Here is a 23,935-nt window from a genome sequence, read left to right on the forward strand (position 1 = left end):
TTAGGTGTTTTTGTTATTAGATTGTACTGCACTAATTTGGACTAAATTGGTTCATTTCTTATCAACCAACAGATTTATTAAATAATAATTATATTTTATTATGTAGCTCTATCACACGAGAAGCAATGACAATGTTTCAGGAATAGAAACAGTAAACTCCCTGATTGTAACTCAGGGTGGGAACTTGGTGTTTGGTAGCTGATGACAAAACCAACAATTCTCAGAACAACAGTGTGAAACCTGGGTGGTTTGAACTCTTAGGCCTCAGCTGTAAGCCAGTAGTCAGTTCCCCTTCCTTGTTCTGTAGAAAATAGGACTTTGGTGAGAAAGAGTGGAACGATGTCCAGCAGACCCAAAGGAACAATCCCTGACATCCATGCGAATCATTGGAAGGGATTTCAGGAGATTCAAGCGATGAGACAATGTTGTCTCATACCAGACTATGTAAGGCTGGCAGATTTCATCCCTTAAAGGATATAAATGAACACGGTAGGGATTTTAGAAAAAAAAGTTCATTGTTACCACGACTGAAATTAGTTTTCAATTCCATATTTTATTAATTCAGGCTTTTAATGTCCAGCTGCAGCTTTTGAGAGAATTGAACCTATGACCCAGAGCCTGAAGATGGCATCTGTATTACTAGTCCAGTGATAGTATCACAAGGCCGCCATATCACTGCAACAATAAGAACACTGAGAACACTATGATGAAGTCTTTATTTTTTATTGATACTTTTAGAGTGTCGGCAAGCAATCTGTAGAAAATGCACATTCGGTGAACTTAAGGTTCAAAAGAATTGCTACATTTGTTTCTGCCTAGCATTAGGGACTGGGCTTCTTGCAAAGTTTTCAACTGATGACTCAAAACAGTTTAGGTTTCCTGAAAAACAGTTAGTACATCACAGTTGGTTGGAAATAGAAGACAGAAAAAGACAGACTCCATGCAGGAAACGATTGGATAGGCTTTCAATGTGCTGCTGAGACAGCAACAAAACCATACAGGCTCTGAGTAGCTGGGACTTAGTTGGAAGTCAAAATCAATTGAATAGCTCAGTGCAGTCAGATTTAATCCAGGTAGGTTGGCTGATTAATCAAGGCATTGCACTGAAGAATGAATCAGAGAATGGATGTCATCTATTTTTGTTAAGCTGAAACGTATGTACCTTGCATGTATTTAAACTTAACATAAGTGCCAAGCAACGTTCATTCCCAATAAGACAAAATCTTACCATTTCACCAGGTCCGGATGGGATCTATCGCAGGTTACTGAGGGAAGCGAGAGAGGAAATAGCCGCGGCCCTAACAGATATCTTTGCAGTGTCCTTAGACAGAGGTGAGGCCCCAGAGGACTGGAGACTTGCTAATGTTGTCCCCTTGTTTAAAAAGAGCAGCGAGGATAATCCAGGTAATTATCGACCAGTGAGCCTGACGTCAGTGGTAGGGAAGCTGCTGGAGAAGATACTGAGGGATAGGATCTATTCCCATTTGGAAGAAAATGGGCTTATCAGTGATAGGCAGCATGGTTTTATACAGGGAAGGTCATGTCTTACCAACTTAATGGAATTCTTTGAGGACGTGACAAAGTTGATTGATGAGGGAAAGGCTGTAGATGTCATATACATGGACTTCAGTAAGGTGTTTGATAAGGTTCCCCATGGCAGGCTGATGGAGAAAGTGAAGTCACATGGGGTCCAGGGTGTGCTAGCTAGGTGGATAAAAAGCTGGCTGGGCAACAGGAGACAGAGGGTAGTAGTAGAAGGGAGTTTCTCAAATTGGAGACCTGTGACCAGTGGTGTTCCACAGGGATCTGTGCTGGGACCACTGTTGTTTGTGATATATGTAAATGATCTGGAGGAAGGTTTGCTGATGACACTAAGATTGGTGGAGTAGCTGATAATGAAGGGGACTGTCAGAAATTACAGCAGAATATAGATAGACTGGAGAGTTGGGTAGATAAATGGCAGATGGAGTTCAATCCGGGCAAATGCGAGGTGACGCATTTTGGAAGATCAAATTCAACGGTGAACTATACAGTAAATGGAAAAGTCCAAGGGAAAATTGATGAACAGAGAGATCTGGGTGTTCAGGTCCATTGTTCCCTGAAGGTGACAATGCAGGCCAATAGGGTGGTCAAGAAGGCATATGGCATGCTTTCCTTCATTGGGTGGGGTATTGAGTACAAAGTTGGCAGGTCATGTTGCAGTTGTATAGGACTTTGGTTTGGCCACATTTGGAGTACTGTGTGCAGTTCTGGTCGCCACATTACCAAAAGGATGTTGATACTTTGGAGAGGGTGCAGAGGAGGTTCACCAGGATGTTGCCTGGTATAGAGGGTGCTAGCTATGAAGAGAGGTCGAATAGATTAGGATTATTTTCATTAGAAAGATGGAAATTGAGGGGCGATCTGATTGAGGTCTACAAAATCATGAGGGGTAGAGACAGGGTGGATAGCAAAAAGCTTTTTCCCAGAGTGGGGGACTCAATTACTAGGGGTCATGAGTTCAAAGTGAGAGGAGGAAAGTTTAAGGGAGATATGCATGGAAAGTTCTTTACACAGAGGGTGGTGGGTGCCTGGAACACGTTGCCAGCGGAAGTGGTGGACGCAGACACATTAGTGCCTTTTAAGATATATTTGGACAGGTACATGGATGGGCAGGGAGCAAATGGACACAGACCGTTAGAAAATAGATGACAGGTTAGACAGAGGATCTTGATCGACGCAGGCTTGGAGGGCTGAAGGGCCTGTTCCTGTGCTGTAGGTTTCTTTGTTTCTTTGTTTCCTGTTGACATTTAATATTATTTACATCTCCAAATCCCACACCGTCAACATTCTGGGGTTTCTATTGAGCAGATGTTAAATTGGACCGGCCATTTGGATATTGTGACCGCCAGAGTATGAAATTCTGCAATGAATAACTTTCATTTTTATTTCCTTACTCCTCAAAGCCTAGGATGGTGACGGCGAGCACAAGGGGGCATAGCTTTAAATTGAGGGGTGAAAGATACAGGACAGATGTCAGAGGTAGTTTCTTTACTCAGAGAGTAGTAAGGGAATGGAACGCTTTGCCTGCAACGGTAGTAGATTCACCAACTTTAGGTACATTTAAATCATCATTGGATAAGCATATGGACGTACATGGAATAGTGTAGGTTAGATGGGCTTGAGATCGGTATGACAGGTCGGCACAACATGGAGGGCTGAAGGGCCTGTACTGTGCTGTAATGTTCTACAAAGCCTGTTCACCATGTACGAGGTACTTCTATAAGTGATGGCATAGTGGCTCAGTGGTTAGCACTGCTGCTTCACAGTGCTAGAGACCATGTTTGATTTCACCCTTGGGTGACTGTGTGGAGTTTTCACATTCTCCCTGTATTAATGTGGGTTTCCTCCCACTGCCTAAAGATGTGCAGGTTAGGTGCATTGGCCATGCAAAATTGCCCATTGTGCTGAGAAATGTGCAGGCTCTGTGGATTAGCCAGGAGATACGCAGAGTTACAACGATTTGGTGGGCGAGGGTGGGACCTCTTCAGTAGGTCAGTGCGGACTTGATGGACTGAATGGCCTGCTTCCACACTGTAGGGATTGTATGATTCTATGAAGTCCAAAGCATGATGGGATACTCTCAATTTGCCGGCATGAACACAGCACCAACAATCAAGGAAGCCACCTAGAACAAACTTAGAACAAAGCAGCCCACTTAAAAGGCAGCTCATTCACCACTTTAATCATTCATTTCCTTCACTCCGATGCCCAGTGCTAGCATCTACTAGCTAATCATCCATAAGATGCACTATAGCAACCCACCAAGTGTCCTTCAACAGCACCTTCCAAACACTTGACCTCAACCATCCTCAAGGGCAAGAACAGCAGATGCACAGGAACACCACTGTATGCAAAGTAACCTCAAAATCTCACACTATTCTAACTTGGAAAAAACACCACTGCTCTTTCACTGCTTCTGAGTCAAAATCCTGGAACTCTCTTGCTAATAATACTTCACATGTTCCTAACTCTGAAGACTGTAACGGTTCAAGAAGGTAGCTCAACATCACCTTGTGAAGGGCATTCAACGATGGGAAACAAAAACTGGCCCAGACTGTAAAAGTAAGAGCAAAAGATTAGTTCAACTTACAAACCAGTCCAACCTGTCTCTGCCTCCCTAACCGGTTCTTCCTCTCACCCATCCCTTCCTCCCACCCCAAGCCGCACCCCCAGCTACCTACTAACCTCATCCCACCTCCTTGACCTGTCCGTCTTCCCTGGACTGACCTATCCCCTCCCTACCTCCCCACCCATACTCTCTCCACCTATCTTCTTTACTCTCCATCTTCGGTCCGCCTCCCCCTCTCTCCCTATTTATTCCAGTTCCCTCCCCCCATCCCCCTCTCTGATGAAGGGTCTAGGCCCGAAACATCAGCTTTTGTGCTCCTGGGATGCTGCTTGGCCTGCTGTGTTCATCCAGCCTCACATTTTATTATCTTGGAATCTCCAGCATCTGCAGTTCCCATTATCTCTAGTTCAACTTACATATCCATCTTCAGTCAGAAGCATAAAGTGGTTGATACAACTCAGCCTGTGCCTGAGATTCTCAGTATTACATTTGCCAGCTTTCAGCTAATTCAATCCGTGTGATATCAAGGTATGGTTGAAACATTAAATACAGCAAAGTACGATCTCAATAAGATCCTAGTTTAAACTTGAATACCTGTGCTCCAGAACTACACTAGTTCTGTTCACCTGCATCCATCCTACCAACATAAGATTAACCAGGTTTGCTTATCATAAGCAGTAGAATCATGCAATCTGGCCAATTACTGCCTTCAATCATTCCCAATACATTCTATTCTTCTACTCCTAGTGATGTTGTCATTGGTAGTTCTATCCAGTGACACTCACACATGAGTCAAGTCAAGCCACCACGTTTTTACCAGACCATAGAGAGATCATTAGAGAGAGACAAATGTTGGTGATTCAACCTGAGGGCCACCACATCTTAGGCAAGGGAGAGGTTGAGAAGGAAAGTCCTTCATGATAATCTCAGTCAGGGGGTGGATAGAAAACAAACTGTTCATATCACTCCACTTTGTAAACCAACCATCTAGCTAACTGAGCTAAATCAATCCTCTTCGGTCAGTTCTCTCCAAACCTTATTACCGCATTGATCCTAACACAGACAAAACAGCCATATTCCAAAGATGAGATATGGGTGATTATTCCTAACATCAAGTCTGCACTTGAGTGAATATAACATCAAGGAATCTTAGCAAAAGAGTATTTGATGGGTATTCGAGTGAATTTTTTCCACTGGCTGGCGTGATACCTAGCACAAAGGAGGATGGTTCCAGTTGTTGGAATTCATTTATTACAGCCCTAGAGGATGCCCTCAAGTTAGACATTTTTAATCAAACTGTTCAGTGATATTCTGACATACTGTACAGTAGATAGGACTTGAATCCAGGCCTGTTTGAAAGATAGCGACACTACCATTGTGCCACAAGAGCCCCCTTGTTTTCAGATTAGATATTATCTAATCAACCTTCACAGGTATGTTGTTGTATACCTCTGGAGCAAGTGGGACTTTAACCCAAGCCTCCTAGCTCAGAAATAGAAACATAACCATGCACCACGACAGTGCCTCAATATAGCCCAGCAACTTGTCTAGATATATTTAATCAACCCGTTCAGAGATGTTATCACACGCCTCTGGAGCAGGTGAAACTAGAGCCAAGGCCTCCTGGTTCAGAGGAAGAAACACTGCCACTACAACAGAAGAAGATCAATGTTTTCAAGTTACATTTGTTTCTAGTACCATTCTAATATCTATTAATGTTTTTTTTGCTGGAAATTTCTAATCATGCTATTCTGAGATGCTATTACACGTCTGGAGCAGGTGGGACTGGAACCAGTGCATCTTGGGTCAGAGCTAGGGACATTATCACCTTGGCACAGGAACCCTTGTGTTTTTCAGGTTATTCTCCAAGACCAAACTTCATTAATAGACCTCCTCCAATAACAGATAGGTGGGAGGAAGGACAGGTTAGGGAGGTGGGGTCGAGCTGCGTTGGTTTGGGGATGCGGTAGGGGGAGGGGAGATTTTGAAGCTTATGAAGTCCACATTGATACCATTGGGCTGCAGGGTTCCCAAGCGGAATATGAGTTGCCATTCCTGCATCCTGGATATGTTTGTAAAATGTTCAGCACCATCTGGAGCTGCTTGAGTAATGTAACGGTCTTTTCCCATGTGCAGACACACAGTCAGACTTAGATAACAGTTAGGCTTGGGCTTGGGCAAGAAACAAGCATACAACGCAGCATTTTTAAAATTAGTTAATGAGATATAAGTGCTGCAGGCAAGGCCAGCATTTATTGATCCTTCCTAATTCCCTTAACTGCATCAGCTATGTGAAGGAATGACCTTCCTCCTGGATCAAAACCTGTCTGCCACCTACAAGGCAAAAGACAGGGATGTGCAGAATACTCTCCACTTGTCTATAAGAGAACAGCTCTACCACTGCTCAAGAAGTTTGACATTATCTGGGACAAGGCAATCTATTTGACTGGCAAACCATCTGCCATCTTAAGCATTCACCACATCCACTACAGCACTACACAGCTTAAATATGTATCATCTCCAGGATACATTGCTGTAACTCATCAAAGCTTTATAGTTAGCTGTGCCATAAGATGTAATTAGTAGCACTTGGAAGACAGCACGTGCACTAGAATAGTACCGCCTGCAAGTTCCCCTCTAAGTCATGCATTACCCTGACTTGGAAATGTACCCCAGATAACAAGGTGTGGAGCTGGATGAACACAGCAGGCCAAGCAGCATCAGAGGAGCAGGAAAGCTGATGTTTCGGGCCTAGACCCTTCTGCAGAAATGGAGGAGGGGAAAGGGGTTCTGAAATAAATAGGGAGAGAGGGGGAGGCGGATAGAAGACAGATAGAGGAGACAATAGGTGGAGAGGAGACAGACCGGTCAAAGAGGTAGGGGTGGAGCTAGTAAAGGTGAGTGTAGATAGGGAGGTAGGGAGGAGATAGATCGGTCCAGGGAGGATGGACAGGTCAAGGGGGCGGGATGAGGCTAGTAGGTAGGAGATAGAACATAGAAAAGTACAGCACAGTACAGGCCCTTCGGCCCACGATGTTGTGCCGTGGAATAATCCTAATCCAAAAATAAAATAACCTAACCTACATTCCCCTCAATTCACTGCTGTCCATGTGCATGTCCAGCAGTCGCTTAAATGTCACTAATGACTCCGCTTCCACGACTACCACTGGCAAACTGTTCCATGTGCTCACACCTCTCTGGGTGAAGAACCTCCCTCTGACGTCTCCTCTATACCTTCCTCCTAACACCTTAAAACTATGACCCCTCGTGGCAGTCAATCCTGCCCTGGGGAAAAGGCGGTGGGGCTTGAGGTAGGAGGAGGAGATAGGTGGGAGGAAGGACAGGTTAGGGAGGTGGGGTCGAGCTGGGTTGGTTTGGGGATGCGGTAGGGGGAGGGGAGATTTTGAAGCTTATGAAGTTATTGATACCATTGGGCTGCAGGGTTCCCAAGCGGAATATGAGTTGCCATTCCTGCAAACTTTGGGTAGCATCCGTGTGGCACTGCAGGAGGCCCAGTATGGACATGTCGTCTGAAGAATGGGAGGGGGAGTTAAAATGGTTCGCGACTGGGAGGTGCATTTGTTTGGTGCAAACCAAGCATAGGTGTTCTGCAAAGCAGTCCCCAAGCCTCCGCTTGGTCTCACCAATGTAGAGGAGGCCACAATGGGAACACTGGATGCAGTATACCACATTGGTATCTGCCTGATGTTGGAAGTCTTCTTAGGGCCTGTGATGGGGGTGAGGGGAGTGGTGTAGAATGGTGCACTGACCTCTACATTGCCAAGGCCAGACACTAACTCTCCGACACCTCCTCCTACCACCCCCTTGATCATGACCCCACCCCCGACCACCAAACCATCATCTCCCAAACCATCTGCATCCTCATCACCTCAGGTGACCGCCCACCCACAACCTCCAACCTCATCATTCCCCAACACCGCACCTCCCACTTCTATCTCCTTCCCAAAATCCACAAACCTGCCTGGCCTGGTCGATCTATTGTCTCCGCCTGCTCCTGCTCCATCGAACTCATATCCACCTATGTAGACTCCATTTTCTCCCCCTTGGTCCAGGAACTCCCTACTTACGTCCGTGACACCACTCATGCCCTCCACCTCCTCCAGAACCTCCAATTCCCCAGTCCCCAACACCTCATTTTTACCATGGACCTCCAGTCCCTATACACCTGCATTCCTCATGCAGATGGCCTAAAGGCCTTCTGCTTCTTCCTGTCCCACAGACCTGATCAGTCGCCCTCCACTGATACCCTCGTCTGCTGAGGCGAACTCATCCTCACCCTCAACAACTTCTCTTTCAATTCCTCCCACTTCCTACAGACAAAGGGGGTGGCCATGGGCACCCGCATCGGCCCAAGCTATGCCTGCCTCTTTGGAGGTTACATGGAACAATCCCTCTTCAGTACCTACACTGGCCCGAAACCCCACGTCTTACTCCGTTACATTATGATTGTATCGGTGCCGCCTCGTGCTCCCACGAGGAGCTTGAACAGTTTATCCACTTCACCAACACCTTCCACCTCAACCTTAAGTTCACCTAGGCCATCTCTCTGTCTTCATCACAGGCAATCACCTAGAAACCAATATCCATTTCAAGCCCACCGACTCACACAGCTACCTAGAATATACCTCCTCTCACACATCTTCCTGCAAAAATGCCATCCCCTATTCCCAATTCCTTTGCCTCTGTCGCTTCTGCTCCCAGTATGAGGCATTCGACTCCAGTACATCTCACCGTCCTCATTTTTAAAGGACTGCAACTTGCCCCCTCAGTGGTCGAGAATGCTCTCAACCATGTCTCCCGCATTTCCCGCAACTCATCCCTCACACCCTCTCCCTGCAAAAACCAAAACAGACCCCCCTTATCCTCCCATACCACCCCACCAACCTCTGGATTCAACGCATCATCCTCCCACAGTTCCGCCATCTGCAATCCAACCCCATCACCAAAGACATTTTTCCCTCCCCACCCTTATCTGCCTTTGGGATGGACAACACTCTCTGTGACTCCCTTGTCCGCTCCACACTCCCCAACAGCCCCATCACACCCGGCACTTTCCCCTGCAACCGCAGGAAGTGCTACACATGCCCCCACATCTCCTCCCTCACCCCCATCCCAGGGCCCAAGATGACTTTCCACATCAAGCAGATGTTCACTTGCACATCTGCCAATGTGGTATACTGCATCTGCTGTTCCTGTTGTGGCCTCCTCTACGTAGGGGAAACCAAGCAGAGGCCTGGGGACTGCTTTGCAGAACACCTATGCTCAGTTCGCTCTATTCAACTGCACCTCCCAGTCGTGAACCATTTCAACTCCCCTCCCCATTCCGCAGATGACATGTCCATCCTGGGCCTCCTGCAGTGCCACAACGATGCCACCCGAAGGTTGTAGGAACATCAGCTCATATTCCGCTTGGGACCCCTGCAGCACATTGATGTCAATGTGGATTTCACAAGTTTCAAAATCTTCCCTCCAACTACCACATCCCAAAACAAGCCCAGCTCGTCCCCGCCTCCCAAACAGTCCTTCCTCCCACCTATCTCCTCCTCCCACCTCAAGCCCCACCGCCATCTCCTACCTACTAGCCTCATCCCGCCCCCTTGATCTGTCCGTCCTCCCTGGACTGACCTATCTCCTCCCTACCTCCCCACCTTACACTCACCTTTACTCGTTCCGTCCCCGTCTCTTTGACCGGCCTGTCTCCTCTCCACTTATTATCTCCTTTATCCATCTTCTATCTGCCTCCCCCTCTCTCCCTATTTATTTCAGAACCTCCTTCCCCTCCCCCATTTCTGAAGAAGGGTCTAGGGCCGAAACAATGGCTTTCCTGCTCCTCTGATGTTACTTGACCTGCTGTGTTCATCCAGCTCTATACCTTGTTATCTCAGATTCTTCAGCATCTGCAGTCCCTACTATCTCTTGGAAATGTACCACGGTCCTTTTGTCATCATTTGGTCAATATCTTGGAAGTCCTTTCCCTAATATAACTGATGGTCTACCTTTATAACACAATCTGCTGCAGTTCAGGAAGGCAGCTCATATTCTCAGTACAATTAGGGACAGACAACAGATGGCTATATTGTGTGATTGAATAGATATTGAAGAAATCCAATCTTGCCATATTCCCTGTTGTTCAGAGTTATGTGGCCTGCTGACATTACCAGTTAATCATTCAACAACATTAACTCATGTTTATATAACACCTTACAATAAAACTCTGTGTGGTTCTTCACATGAGTATTATAAGAACAAGTATGACTGATGCTGAGCGACACAGAAAATATTCAGGCTGAAGATCAAAATCTTTGACAAATTGTTGAGTTTCATGAGGGACGGAAATGTATTACAGAGGACATGTTTAGGGAAGGAATTCATAGCTTAAGGGCACAGCAGCTAATGATCCTATAATTAAGTTTGAAATGCTCAAGATGCCAAAATTGGAGAAACACTGATATTTCAAAAGGTTATGTGACGAACAGACATTGGAAAGGATGAGGCCATGGAGGGATTTGAAACAAGATTGAAAATTTTAAAACTGAGGTATTGCTTAAACAAAAGATGTTGCAAGTCAGGATAAATTAATAGTAAGTTGTGAGAAAACTTTTAGCCAACTTCTTCCAGACATGATAACAAAATGGAATTTTTCTGAACTTGAATTAACCTTAGGTTTCTGAAATCACTGATTTTAACCTTTTGGTTCTTGATATTTTAACTGAGCACATTTTTATGAACATGATGTAAAGCTGAGCTGTTGCCAGTCAGAAATGTAGGACTTTATAAGACTCAATGCACTCCTGAAAATGTCAAGTAGGACACCTGAGAATTTGCATCAGAAATTTCAAACTCCTTTAATTACTTCTTTCTACATGGCAGCACACCACTGACCTTAGAATTAAAATGTGCATTTTATACAGCTCACTGTTGTTATTTGCTCATGGGAAGTAAGTGTTACTGATTTTAAAGCCCAGGCCCATTTTTTTTTAATCACTTGCGAGATGTAAGTGTTGCTGGCCGGGCCAGTGTTATTTATGATCCAGTTGCTCTCAAGAAGGTGGTGGTGAGTTGCCCTCTTCAAATGCTGTTGTCCATGTGCTAAAAGCCACATTGTTGTGAGAAAGGGAGTTTCAGGATTTTGACCCAGTGATATATTTCTAAGTCAGGATGTTGTGTAACCTTACAGGAGACCTTGCGAGGGTTGGTGGAAGTCAAGCATCTCAGCCTTAGGACGTCCCTATGGGAATTCCAGAGATAATTTGAGTACTAAGCCCATCTTCAGCTATTTCATCAATGATCTTCCCTCCATCAAAAGTGTAGAAGTGAGGATGTTTGCTGATGATTTTACAAAGTTCAGCACAATTCATGGTTGTGAACGAGGGCCAGGGCAACACCCAATCTTGGGCTGAAGTGGCAAGTAACCTGCATACCACACAAATGCCTGGCAAAGATCATCTTCAACAGTGAAAATCTAACCAGGTCCCATTAACGTTCAATGAATGTTCATCGCTGAATCCGGCACTATCAACATCCTAATGGTTACCACTAACCAGAAATTGGTTAGTACTTCCCATCTGTTCCCATGGTATTGCAGCCCTTATCTGGTGGTAGGTGGAGTTTGTGGATTTAGAAGGTGCCGTCTAAAGAGCTTTGAGTGCTGCAATCCATCTTGTAGAAGGTATACTGCTACTACTGTGCATTAGTTGAGGAGGGAGTGAATATGGATTGGATGCCAATCAGGTAGGGTCCATGAGTTTGAGTTTCCTGAGATTGGTTGGAGTTGCATCTATCCAAGCCAGAGGAGCATATTCCATCACTTTCCAGATGTCTTTTTGTAGATGATGAAGAAGTTGGGGAGACAGGGGACAAGTTACTCCCCACAGAATTCCTAGAACTGTGTGCATAATGTTTATATAACTAGTCCAGTTTTAAGTTATGGCCAATGGAAACTATCAAGATATTGATAATGGGGGATTCTAAGACAGTAATTCCATTGACTGTCAGGGTCAGATGGCTAGATTTTAATTTTTTGGGGACAGTTTTTGCCTGGCACCTGTGTGACATGAATGTAACTTGCCACTAATGTGCTCAAGGTTAGATGTTGTGCAGGTCTTTCTACATAGGGACACAATGTGTTTCAGTGTGTAAAGAGTACAAAATGAGGCTGAACATTGTATAAACATTAGTGAACATCTCCACTTCTTTCTTTATAATGGATGAAAGGTCATTGATAAAGCAGCTGAGGCTGGTTGGGCCTAGGGCACTATGCCAAGGAATTCACGAAGAGTGTTCTGGGGCTGAAATAATTAACTTGCTACAACCAAAACCTTTTTCACTTTGTGCTAAGTGTGTCTCCAATCTGTGGAGAATGTTTCCCTGATTCCCACCGACTGCAGTTTTGTGAGGGCTTCTTAATGCCAGACTGGGTCAAAATGCTGCTTTGATGTCAATGGGCAGTGATGCTCACATCATCTCTGGAGTTCAGTTCTTCTGTACACCGCTGAACCAAAATAAATGAAATCAGGAGCTGAGTAACTCCAGCGAAATGCATACTGATTATCAGTGAGCAGGTCATTGCTGAGCAAGTACAAGCACTTTCTATGACTCCTTTGAATTCTTTGCTGTTTGAAAAAAGACTGATAGGGTGTTAATTGACTGGGTTGGCTTTGTTTTGGTTTTTGTGGACAGAACATACTAGGGATGTTTTCACCTTGCCGGGTAGAAGCCAGCATTGTTGCTGTGCTGGAACAGCTTAGCTAATTCTGGTGGACAAGTCCTCAGTACCTTTTTTGGAATTTTGTCGTACCCTCAGCCTCTGCAGTGTTTAGTACACAGTATCTTCAGCAATTTCTTGATACCACTTGAAGTGAGTGAATTGAATTGGGTGAATACTGGCAACAATGATGCTGAGGGCATCAGGAAGGGGTTGAGATGAATCATCTACTTGACATTTCTGGCTGGAGATGGGTTCAAAAGCATCAGCCTAATCTTTTGCAACGATGCAACTGATCAGCTTCCCCATGATTTGGCTGGGGATACTTATGAAGCTTCCTCCTTCTCATGGTGTTTTAATTGGCTGCCAGCATTCATGACTGGATATGGCATAACTGTATATGGCAGGGCTGTAGAGCTCAGATCTGATTCACTGGCTTTGGGCTCACTTAGCTCAGTCTATTGAAAGCTGCTTCCACTATTTGGTATGTAAATAGTACTGTGTTGTATCTTCACAAGATTGATACATCATATTTGGATGTGCTTCTTGTCCATTCTTCTGTACTCTACAAGTTCTAGCCTTCTTTGTTTTCTATAAACAGATGGGCTGGGGCATTGTGTAATACAGCTTCGCACAGTTTGTCATAATTGGATGAAGGTATATTAAACAAGTCAAATTACATAACATTAAATCAAATTCAATGTTGTAACAAGGAGATATGCTACGTACAGTTCCTTTTGATCACTGTGAACACAGTGAGATGTGGAGAAATTGTACGGAAATATCAATAAAGAACAGATACCCACATGTTAACCACCCAGTTCCGCAAGTGATATTTGATTCCACAACTTGTGGCTAGGAGGTCTATAAGGATGGGAAATCAAGTCTTGAAGCTCCATCATTTGATTTTTATCCTCCACGTGTTACAAGGATACCCAACAGAGCTGCAGCAATGTGACTGCTGACCAGAATTACTGCAATCACTCACATATGAGGTTGAGACAGGACTCACTTTTACTATTCATTCAGGGGATGTGGGTGGCACCAGCTGTGCAAGCAATAATTGCTCATCCCTAGTTGCCCTTGAGGAGCTGGTTGTGAAACAACTTCTTGAACTGCTGTAATCCATGTGTTTTAGGCAGATTCACAATGCTGTAGAGAGGGAGTTCCAGGATTTTGACCCAGCAGCACTGATTGAATGGAGATTGTTTTTATTTCTTAGTCAGGTTGGTGAGTGGTTTTCGTTGTGGGAGGTAGGTGGGTAGATGGTTGCGGAACTTGAAGATGATAGCATTTCCATAAAGGCAAGGGTAAATGACTTGACATAAGTAAGCCCGACATTTCTAACTATGCTCAGAGGCTACCAAACCCAGGCACAATGTCCCTGATAATAACTCGTTAGCATGTTTGGAAGAGAAGTTTTGGTGCTGGGTAGGACAACAATAGTAGTTCTTAAAATGATGAGCAGCCTTTGGTAGGGTTCATATAGGTTCCAATACCAAGAGGCTATGGAGGAAGAAAACTTCTCTTTCCACAAAGTATGCATGACTGATTGTAAATGAGGATGGTTGCAGAAGTGGTGTGCTCTTTGGTACAGTGCAGGAAATGCTTTGATGATCTGAAAGATCGTGAATGGTGCGTATAATTATGCATTTTGTGTGTCCTGAAGTGCATATCACCCTTACCTCATTCTGCCTTTCAGACCTATTCCACACATGCCTATTCCAAACACCCAGTTTATCTTACAACTGGAACCACAACTCTCTTTTCATGAATATTCTTCAATAGCAGTGTGATGTAAACTGTGGGATTTATATATATACACACATATTATATTTATGCTTGGGTTTCTGGTTTTGAGTTTGTAATTAGTCTGAAGTTAACAATTAACTTAAGTGTTTCTGTAATCATGATCATTTCGTTTTTAACTAATTTTGAAGCCTGGCTACAGAATGAATGGATATGTGCACTAATGGCCTTTGTTTATTTTAAAGTGGTTGCAACCAGTATGGTAAATAATAGGCCCCCAAAGGTTTGGTAGAGAGTCCTGGAATCTGGGTATTGATTAAGCTTAAAGGAAATGTCCATGTCTGAGAGACTTTTAGTTTTGCTTTTGCGTTTTAGTATATTAGTCCTGAAGGCTTTGAAACAGGGTGGCTATATAGTACAGTGTTTCTGAGAAAGGAATGATAGGCTTAGTGTGTTAGATTACCTTACAGTGAAAAGTTAATGTTAGTCTAAGGCTAGTAACATGGGGACAAAAATGCATATGTCATTATGAAAGCTTAGTACGGTGATACTCAGGTGTGAGGTAGTTCTCAAGAAGCAGCTATCACAGTCCCAATCTAAACGCTGAAGTCACAAGTGATCTAAATCTACTAAAGTGTTAGGTACAGGGACTCTGCTGTGATTAGTGTGAGGTGTTTTAGGAACTGTACAAAAGCTGTTTTACTTGTTTTCAATTTTTAATGGAGTGTTTTGGCATTGATCTAATCTCTTGATTTTGTATTATAAGTAGGTAGATTAGTCTATTTTATTGTTATTCCTTTTGTAATAAACTTTTGAGGAAGTGTCACCGGACCCGAAACGCTAACTCTGTTTTCTCCTCCACTGATGCTGCCAGACCTGCTGAGCTTTTCCAGCAGCTTTGGTTTTGTTCCTGATTTACAGCATCCGCAGTTCTTTTGGTTTTTGTTGTAATAACCTTTTGCTTGGTTGCAAAACTAGCATCTGCTGCAAAAATGTGCTTACGTTTCAGCTAGAGACTGCTTTGTTAAAATCAGACCAAAATAAAATATGATCTACCTCGTCTGTTTCTTGCCTGAGATCTGATCTACCCTGTAATAGCATCAGCTGGGATCATAACAGCTGTCTATCTATTCAACCTCATCTTCATGCACTTTGATGCCAAACCTTGATTCTCCCTATGCTAATCACTCTCACCATTTGCACTGGGATGATTAACTGAACACATACCATTACAATTGTTTGTAAGTTTGTTCTTTCTTCTTGAGAAAGAAAGCACAAAGCTCTAGGGAAAGCAAAGGAACTGGAGGTGAACCTGCAAAAAAATTACACTTGCAGAGGTTGAAGGGCTGGACCTCAGTGATGTATCAGCATCTCTGTTATTGAACTGAAACCACTCTGTTACCTGGTAACAAAATTAAATATCAGCAGCCCACACATCACACAGTACTCAGTCATGCCAACTTGACTTCAAAAGCAAGAGAAATAGGATCACCTTTGTATTGTTAAGTTGCAACACTTTTACTGACTTGCAACATTCCTCTCCTCCAGGGCTCTTAGGTGTACAGCAGCAGTTGCTGGTCCTTCTGAATTAATTCTCAGAGAAGCTGATTTTTCTGGGGGTGCATAATCATAGACATTATGATTACAGTGCACCCGCACAGATACACAGACCGTGATGGGTCTAGTTAGATAAATAGTTAGGTTTTCACCTGGTGCTTCACTGAGTAAGAGCAAAAAATGGTGTCAAAGACAGTTGTGGAGGGTCTGTTTTTGAGGAAACATTTCTCACCAACTTTTTACATTGCAAAATAAGTGAATTAAAGAATATACCAGGTTGAAACAAAAACTGATCTATTCTGTTAAGACTATTGGTAGCTTAAAAGTTTTGCCATGTTTTAAGATGCACAAAAAAAACCACCAGAGAAAAAAAGAAAAGGGAAATAGAGTTTGAGAAAGTGAAGTTAAAATCAGATAGCTAGAGATCTCACAAGTATTTAAATAGTAAATAGTAAAAAAAAACAACTAAACAGAATGATGGTCCTCTAGTTTGGGGATCGATAATGGAAAAGAACAAAGTATCTTAAAGATAGTGGAATCAAGGGTTATGGGAATAAGGCAGGAACAAGATACTGATTGTGGATGATCTGCACATCTTTGGACTGTGGGAGGAAACTGCAACACCCGGAGGAAACCCACGCAGACCTGGGGAGAATGTCTATTGTCTATTGAACAAGCATTTTGAGTCTACACTCACCATTGAAACCTTAGAAAACTTCCCAAAAACACTTGAAAATCATTATAGAAACAGGCCCTTTGACCTTACAAGACAACACTGAAATTCAGAGGATCCCACCCAGATCCATCTCCCTAATAACCACACCTCCCACAACACAACACACAATTTAGCATGGTCAATCCACCTAACCTGCACATAGAACATAGAACATAGAACATAGAACATAGAACAGTACAGCACAGAACAGGCCCTTCAGCCCACAATGTTGTGCCGACCATTGATCCTCATGTATGCACCCTCAAATTTCTGTGACCATTTACATGTCCAGCAGTCTCTTAAATGACCCCAATGACCTTGCTTCCACAACTGCTGCTGGCAACGCATTCCATGCTCTCACAACTCTCTGCGTAAAGAACCTGCCTCTGACATCCCCTCTATACTTTCCACCAACCAGCTTAAAACTATGACCCCTCGTGCTAGCCATTTCTGCCCTGGGAAATAGTCTCTGGCTATCAACTCTATCTATGCCTCTCATTATCTTGTATACCTCAATTAGGTCCCCTCTCCTCCTCCTTTTCTCCAATGAAAAGAGACCGAGCTCAGTCAACCTCTCTTCATAAGATAAGCCCTCCAGTCCAGGCAGCATCCTGGTAAACCTCCTCTGAACCCTCTCCAAAGCATCCACATCTTTCCTATAATAGGGCGCCCAGAACTGGACGCAGTATTCCAAGTGCGGTCTAACCAAAGTTTTATAGAGCTGCGACAAGATCTCACGACTCTTAAACTCAATCCCCCTGTTAATGAAAGCCAAAACACCATATGCTTTCTTAACAACCCTGTCCACTTGGGTGGCCATTTTAAGGGATCTATGTATCTGCACACCAAGATCCCTCTGTTCCTCCACGCTGCCAAGAATCCTATCCTTAATCCTGTACTCAGCTTTCAAATTCGACCTTCCAAAATGCATCACCTCGCATTTATCCAGGTAGAACTCCATCTGCCACCTCTCAGCCCATCTCTGCATCCTGTCAATGTCCCGCTGCAGCCTACAACAGCCCTCTACACTGTCAACGACACCTCCGACCTTTGTGTCGTCTGCAAACTTGCTGACCCATCCTTCAATCCCCTCGTCCAAGTCATTAATAAAAATTACAAACAGTAGAGGCCCAAGGACAGAGCCCTGTGGAACTCCACTCACCACTGACTTCCAGGCAGAATATTTTCCTTCTACTACCACTCGCTGTCTTCTGTTGGCCAGCCAATTCTGTATCCAAGCAGCTAAGTTCCCCTGAATCCCATTCCTCCTGACCTTCTGAATGAGCCTACCATGGGGAACCTTATCAAATGCCTTACTGAAGTCCATATACACCACATCCACAGCTCAACCCTCATCAACTTTTCTAGTCACATCCTCAAAAAACTCGATAAGGTTTGTAAGGCATGACCTACCCCTCACAAAGCCGTGTTGACTGTATTTGATCAAGCCATGCTCTTCCAGATGGTCATAAATCTTATCCCTCAGAATCCTTTCTAACACCTTGCAGACGACAGACGTGAGACTTACCGGTCTATAATTGCCGGGGATTTCCCTATTTCCTTTCTTGAAGAGAGGAATTACATTTGCCTCTCTCCAGTCCTTGGGTACGACTCCAGTGGAGAGCGAGGATGCAAAGATCTTCGCAAGTGGCGAAGCAATTGCATTTCTCGCTTCCCAAAGCAGCCGAGGACAAATCTGGTCCGGGCCTGGCGACTTGTCAATCTTAATGTTTGACAAAATTTTCAGCACATCAGCTTCCTCTATCTCTATCCATTCCAGCATGCAAACCTGCTCTTCAAAGGTTTCTTTGAGCTGTGGGAGGAAACTGGAGCACCTGGAGGAAGCCCACGCAGATATGGGGATAATGTGCAAACTCCACACAGACAGTTACCTGAGGCTGTAATCAAACCTGGGTCAATGGCACTGTGAGGCAGCAGCGCTAACCACCGTGCCACCCTCATTCATCATGAGATGAATGACAGGAAGAAACTTAAAACAGTCACCAGTACCAGGGAAAAGCTATTGGAAAAAGAAATAGGCATAATGGTTGACAAGTCCTAGAGGATGGTCTGCACCTTTGGCCTTAAAAGAAATGGCTGAACAGACAGCAGATGCAATTGTTATAATCTTTCAAAATTCATTAACTTCTGGAAGGGGCCCAGTAAGTTGGAAAGTAGCCAATCTAAAACTGTTATTTAAGAAAAGAGGGAGACAGGAAAAACAGGAAACTATATGCCAGTTCACCTCACAGAGGTTCTTTGGAAATTGCTAGAATCTACGAAGAGATTAGATTCCCTACAGTGTGGAAAACAGACCCTTCAGCCCAACAAGCCCACACTGTCCCTTGAAGCATCCCACCCAGACCCATCCCCCTATAACCCACACACCCCTGAACACCATGGGCAATTTAGTAGGGCCGATCCACCTAGCCTGCACATCTTTGGACTGTGGGAGGAAACTGGAGCACCCGGAGGAAACCCACGCAGACATGGGGAGAATGTGCAAACTCCGCACAGACAGTTACCCGAGGCTGGAATCAAACCTGGGTCTCTGGCACTGTGAGGCTGCAGTGCTAACCACTGAGCCACCGTGCCACCCCATTAACAAAGCTGTAGTAGGATACTTAGAAAATCATGAAGTGATTGGCAGGTCAATGTTGTGCACATCAAATTACCAATTTAATCCATCTTTTAATCATGGTTTTTATTTGAACAGTGCCACAGGATCACATATCTACCTAACAAGAACCTCAGTTTAATATCTCATCCAACAATGTAGTAATCCTTCACTCGTGACTCTGAGAAGAGAACACTACAACTGAGCCCAAGCTGACGGTAATTGGTGAGCAAGTAGCAAAATGTTATGTATGAAATATTACAACAGCTTCTAATTCATTCCGAAGCAATTTCCTTTGGGGATTGAAACAGTGAAAGCAAGTATAGCCTAAGCACAGAATCTTAATACCACAGTGTAACAAAGATATCTACGGGTAAAACTGCAAGGATTTTTAAAGGTGAAACTATCGGTAGAATATACTTTAAGATGAATGAGTTTCTGGATTTTATGATAGGAGTAATGAATTTCAAAGCAAGGAAGTTCACAGTATCAGTAAGAGTCACTAGTTAATTTACAGCTGGCGCATCATACGTTGTTTTGGACATAAGTAGAGTATCAGAGCCATGAAAGTGTGCAATGAAGATTCGTTTAAATTATAACAGGAATGAAAGAATACAGGCACTAAAACAAAAGTTTAAAACCTTGTCTTTTGTCAGTGCAAAATGTGATCTAATGATGACTCAAATTTGTGAAAAGGTTGAGATGATAAAGAGTGAAATGCTGCTCTTCTGGCTGGCAGATCAATGAATAAAGTTATAAGTTTGGGAGTATCAATTTAGAAGATATTATTGAAACATGAATATGTTACCATTTGAAGCAAAGACTACAACATAATTTAAATGGGAATTGATGGGTTTTTTCGTAAAGAAAATATATAAAAGAATATCAATATTCAACTGGAGTACACAGCTCCTGTTGAAGAATAGGCACAAATGATCTGCTTCTGTACTATAAGCACTATAAACTTCATTAGCCTGTAATATTGGCAGCTCATTTTTATTACATCTTGTTGATAGCTTGATGTTTGCTGTTCTTTATTTAAATGGGACAACAATGTCTGATAAAACAGTTGAGTAAATAAATCAGAACAGACTGTCTGTTTCAGTGTGACAAGAAATGAATAAGTTGGAATCTATTTCAAGCAGCCAATAAGCTAACACACACGATTGAATAACAAATTATACAACTTCTCAAATTTCTTCTTTTAACAGTCTATGTAACATTTTCCACATTGTGGGATACCCTGAATTAATTAGTTCATGATTTATTCTCAAGAGATAATGTCATGAATTTGCACCACTGTTACGAGGCTTCACAAACAGAAATGTGAACCTAGACTTTGGGATCAGAATCACAGTAATTTCAAAAAATGGAAAATTGTTGGAGCTGTGAATTTGACATGCTACACCTAAATTCTTAGTATGTGGTTCAATCTTATGAAATTTGGCAACAGGAACGTGAATGGTAAAGACATAAATTTGATTTGATCAGAACTGTAAACAAACCCAGAAGGATGTTATGGTATAGGCAGTGAACTGCATACATTCTAAAAATACTTTGATTAGACCTTATAATGGTAAGTCTAAAAAGAAGAGATAGCTGCTTCTTCCATGTGCCCCCTACGTCTCAGCATCAAGGGAATTCAAAATTATGTGGAGTAAGGGGCAAGTGGAGTTGACAGTTATCAGATCAGCCGCAATCCCATCAATTTGTGGAGAAGAGTCAATGGGCTGAATGGCCTACTTTTGGTCCTACATCTTATGGTTTTATGATCATTTTCAGAGCACATATGGTAGCATTCCTGGACTCTCAATGGAATCTAGAAACTGCCTGAAAGAAACTGCTGTTCTTGACATTATGTGGACCACATAAGCATCTCAAACAACAATCCATTCCCAAGGGACCAAGTAGCCTACATATTAAATGCCCAGCATGGAAGATGATCTTCCAGAGAAAGAGTGGCAAGGTCACTTTTGCCTACTTCAGTGCGACTGAATCAATAACGGTAAGCATACTGCCACTGGTGCAAACACATGCTCTTGGTGTATAAAAGGACTCCTGAGATATGGGATCTGGTTGCAGCAGCAGCACGAGCCGGAGCTTGGAGCAGGAGCCTGTCAGGAAGCCGGTGAGTCACTGTTTTCGAATCTTTTAAAAAGCTTACCTCGTGAATAGGCGGAGGTACGCTGAGCAGGAGCCGACATGGGAATGGTGAGTAAGTGAGGTAATATATTTGTGTGGTTGCGTTACCCGAAACACTAACCGGGTAGTGTCTCCCATCCATCCTCCTCCTCTAACCGAAAAAAAAGGTTCTGTGTGCCTGATTGGTAAGGTAACAAGTTTATTTTCTATTCTTTATTTTTTAAGTCTTGGGAATTTAGAATAATGGGAACAGAGGTCAGGGCAGTTGAATGTTCCTCCTGCAGAATGTGGGAGGTAAGGGTCACCACTAGTGTCCCTTCTGGCTACATCTGCGGGAAGTGCACCCAACTCCAGCTCCTTGAAAGCCATGTTAGGGAATTGAAGCTGGAGCTGGATGAACATCGGATCATTCGGGAGGCAGAGGGGGTTATTGAGAGGAGTTACAGGGAGGTAGTCACTCCTCAAGTACAGGAAAAAGGCAGATGGGTTACAGTCAGGGGACGGAAAGGGAACCGGCAGGCAGTGTAGGGATCCCCTGTGGCCATTCCCCTCAACAATAAGTATACCATTTTGGATACTGTTGGGGGGGGGGGACTTACCAGGGGAAAGCAGTGGGGCACAAGTCTCTGGTACAGAGTCTGTCCCTGCTGTTCAGAAGGGAAGGGGAAAGAGGAGCAGAACAGTAGTTATTGGGGACTCCATAGTTAGGGGGACAGATCGGAGGTTCTGTGGGGATGAGCGAGACTCACGGTTGGTGTGTTGCCTTCCAGGTGCCAGGGTGCGTGATGTCTCTGATCGTGTTTTTGGGATCCTTAAGGGGGAGGGGGAGCAGCCCCAAGTCATGGTCCACATTGGCACCAATGACATAGGTGGGAAGAGAGATGGGGATTTAAGGCAGAAATTCAGGGAGCTAGGATGGAAGCTGAGAGCTAGGACGAAGAGAGTTGTTGTCTCTGGTTTGTTGCCCGTGCCACGTGCTAGTGAGGCAAGGAATAAGGAGAGAGAGGAGTTGAACACGTGGCTACAGGGATGGTGCAGGAGGGAGGGTTTTGGATTCTTGGATAATTGGGGCTCTTTCTGGGGTAGGTGGGACCTCTACAAGCAAGATGGTCTTTACCTGAACCAGAGGGGTACCGATATCCTGGGGGGGGAAATTTGGTAAGGCTGTTGGGGTGGGTTTAAACTAATTCAGCAGAGGGATGGGTGCCAAGATTATAGTTCGACTATAGAAAAGGTTGAGAGTAGGGTGGTCCGAAATCAAGTTTCAGGGAAGCAAGATGGCACCGGCAAGCAAGAAGTTGGTTTGAAGTGTGTCTACTTCAATGCCAGGAGCGTCCGGAATAAGGTGGGTGAACTTGCAGCATGGTTTAGTACCTGGGACTTCGATGTTGTGGCCATTTCGGAGACACAGATAGAGCAGGGACAGGAATGGTTGTTGCAGGTTCCGGGATTTAGATGTTTCAGTAAGAACAGAGAAGATGGTAAGAAGTGGGGGAGGTGTGACATTGTTGGTCAAGGGCAGTATTACAATTGCAGAAAGGATGTTTGGGGACTCGTCAACTGAGGTAGTATGGGCTGAGGTTAGAAACAGGAAAGGAGAGGTCAGTGATAATGGGAACTGCAGATGCTGGAGAATCCAAGATAATAAAATGTGAGGCTGGATGAACACAGCAGGCCCAGCAGCATCTCAGGAGCACAAACGTCAGATTTTGTGCTCCTGAGATGCTGCTGGGCCTGCTGTGTTCATCCAGCCTCACATTTTATTATCAAGGAGAGGTCACCCTTTTGGGACTTTTCTATAGGCCTCCGAATAGTTCCAGAGATGTAGAGGAAAGGATAGCAAAGATGATTCTCGATAGGAGTGAGAGAGACAGGGTAGTTGTCATGGGGGACTTCAACTTTCCAAATATTGACTGGGAACACTATAGTTCGAGTACAATAGATGGGTTAGTTTTTGTCCAGTGTGTACAGGAGGGCTTCCTGACACAGTATGTAGACAGGCCAACAAGGGGCGAAGCCACATTAGATTTGGTACTGGGTAATGAGCCTGGCCAGGTGTTAGATTTGGAAGTAGGTGAGCACTTTGGTGATAGCGATCACAATTCTGTTATGTTTACTTTAGTGATGGAAAGGGATAAGCGTATACCACTGAGCAAGAGTTATAGCTGGGGGAAAGACAATTATGATGAGATTAGGCAAGATTCAGGAAGCATAGGATGGGGAAGGAAACTGCAGGGGATGGGCACATTAGAAATGTGGAGCTTATTCAAGGAAAAGCTCCTGTGTGTCCTAGATAAGTATGTACCTGTCAGGCAGGGA

At 44.0% G+C, this 23,935-nt stretch overlaps 1 protein-coding gene across 1 annotated transcript in view; it reads right to left on the bottom strand.

Annotated features, from left to right (window-relative positions):
• The window catches only part of LOC125465602 (tomoregulin-1-like), a 215,432-nt gene that overhangs the window by 80,386 nt on the left and 111,111 nt on the right, over window positions 1–23,935 (bottom strand). The window lies entirely within an intron of this gene.

The sequence above is a fragment of the Stegostoma tigrinum genome, chromosome 2 (genome assembly GCF_030684315.1).
Source record: "Stegostoma tigrinum isolate sSteTig4 chromosome 2, sSteTig4.hap1, whole genome shotgun sequence".
In the NCBI taxonomy this organism is placed as follows: domain Eukaryota; kingdom Metazoa; phylum Chordata; class Chondrichthyes; order Orectolobiformes; family Stegostomatidae; genus Stegostoma; species Stegostoma tigrinum.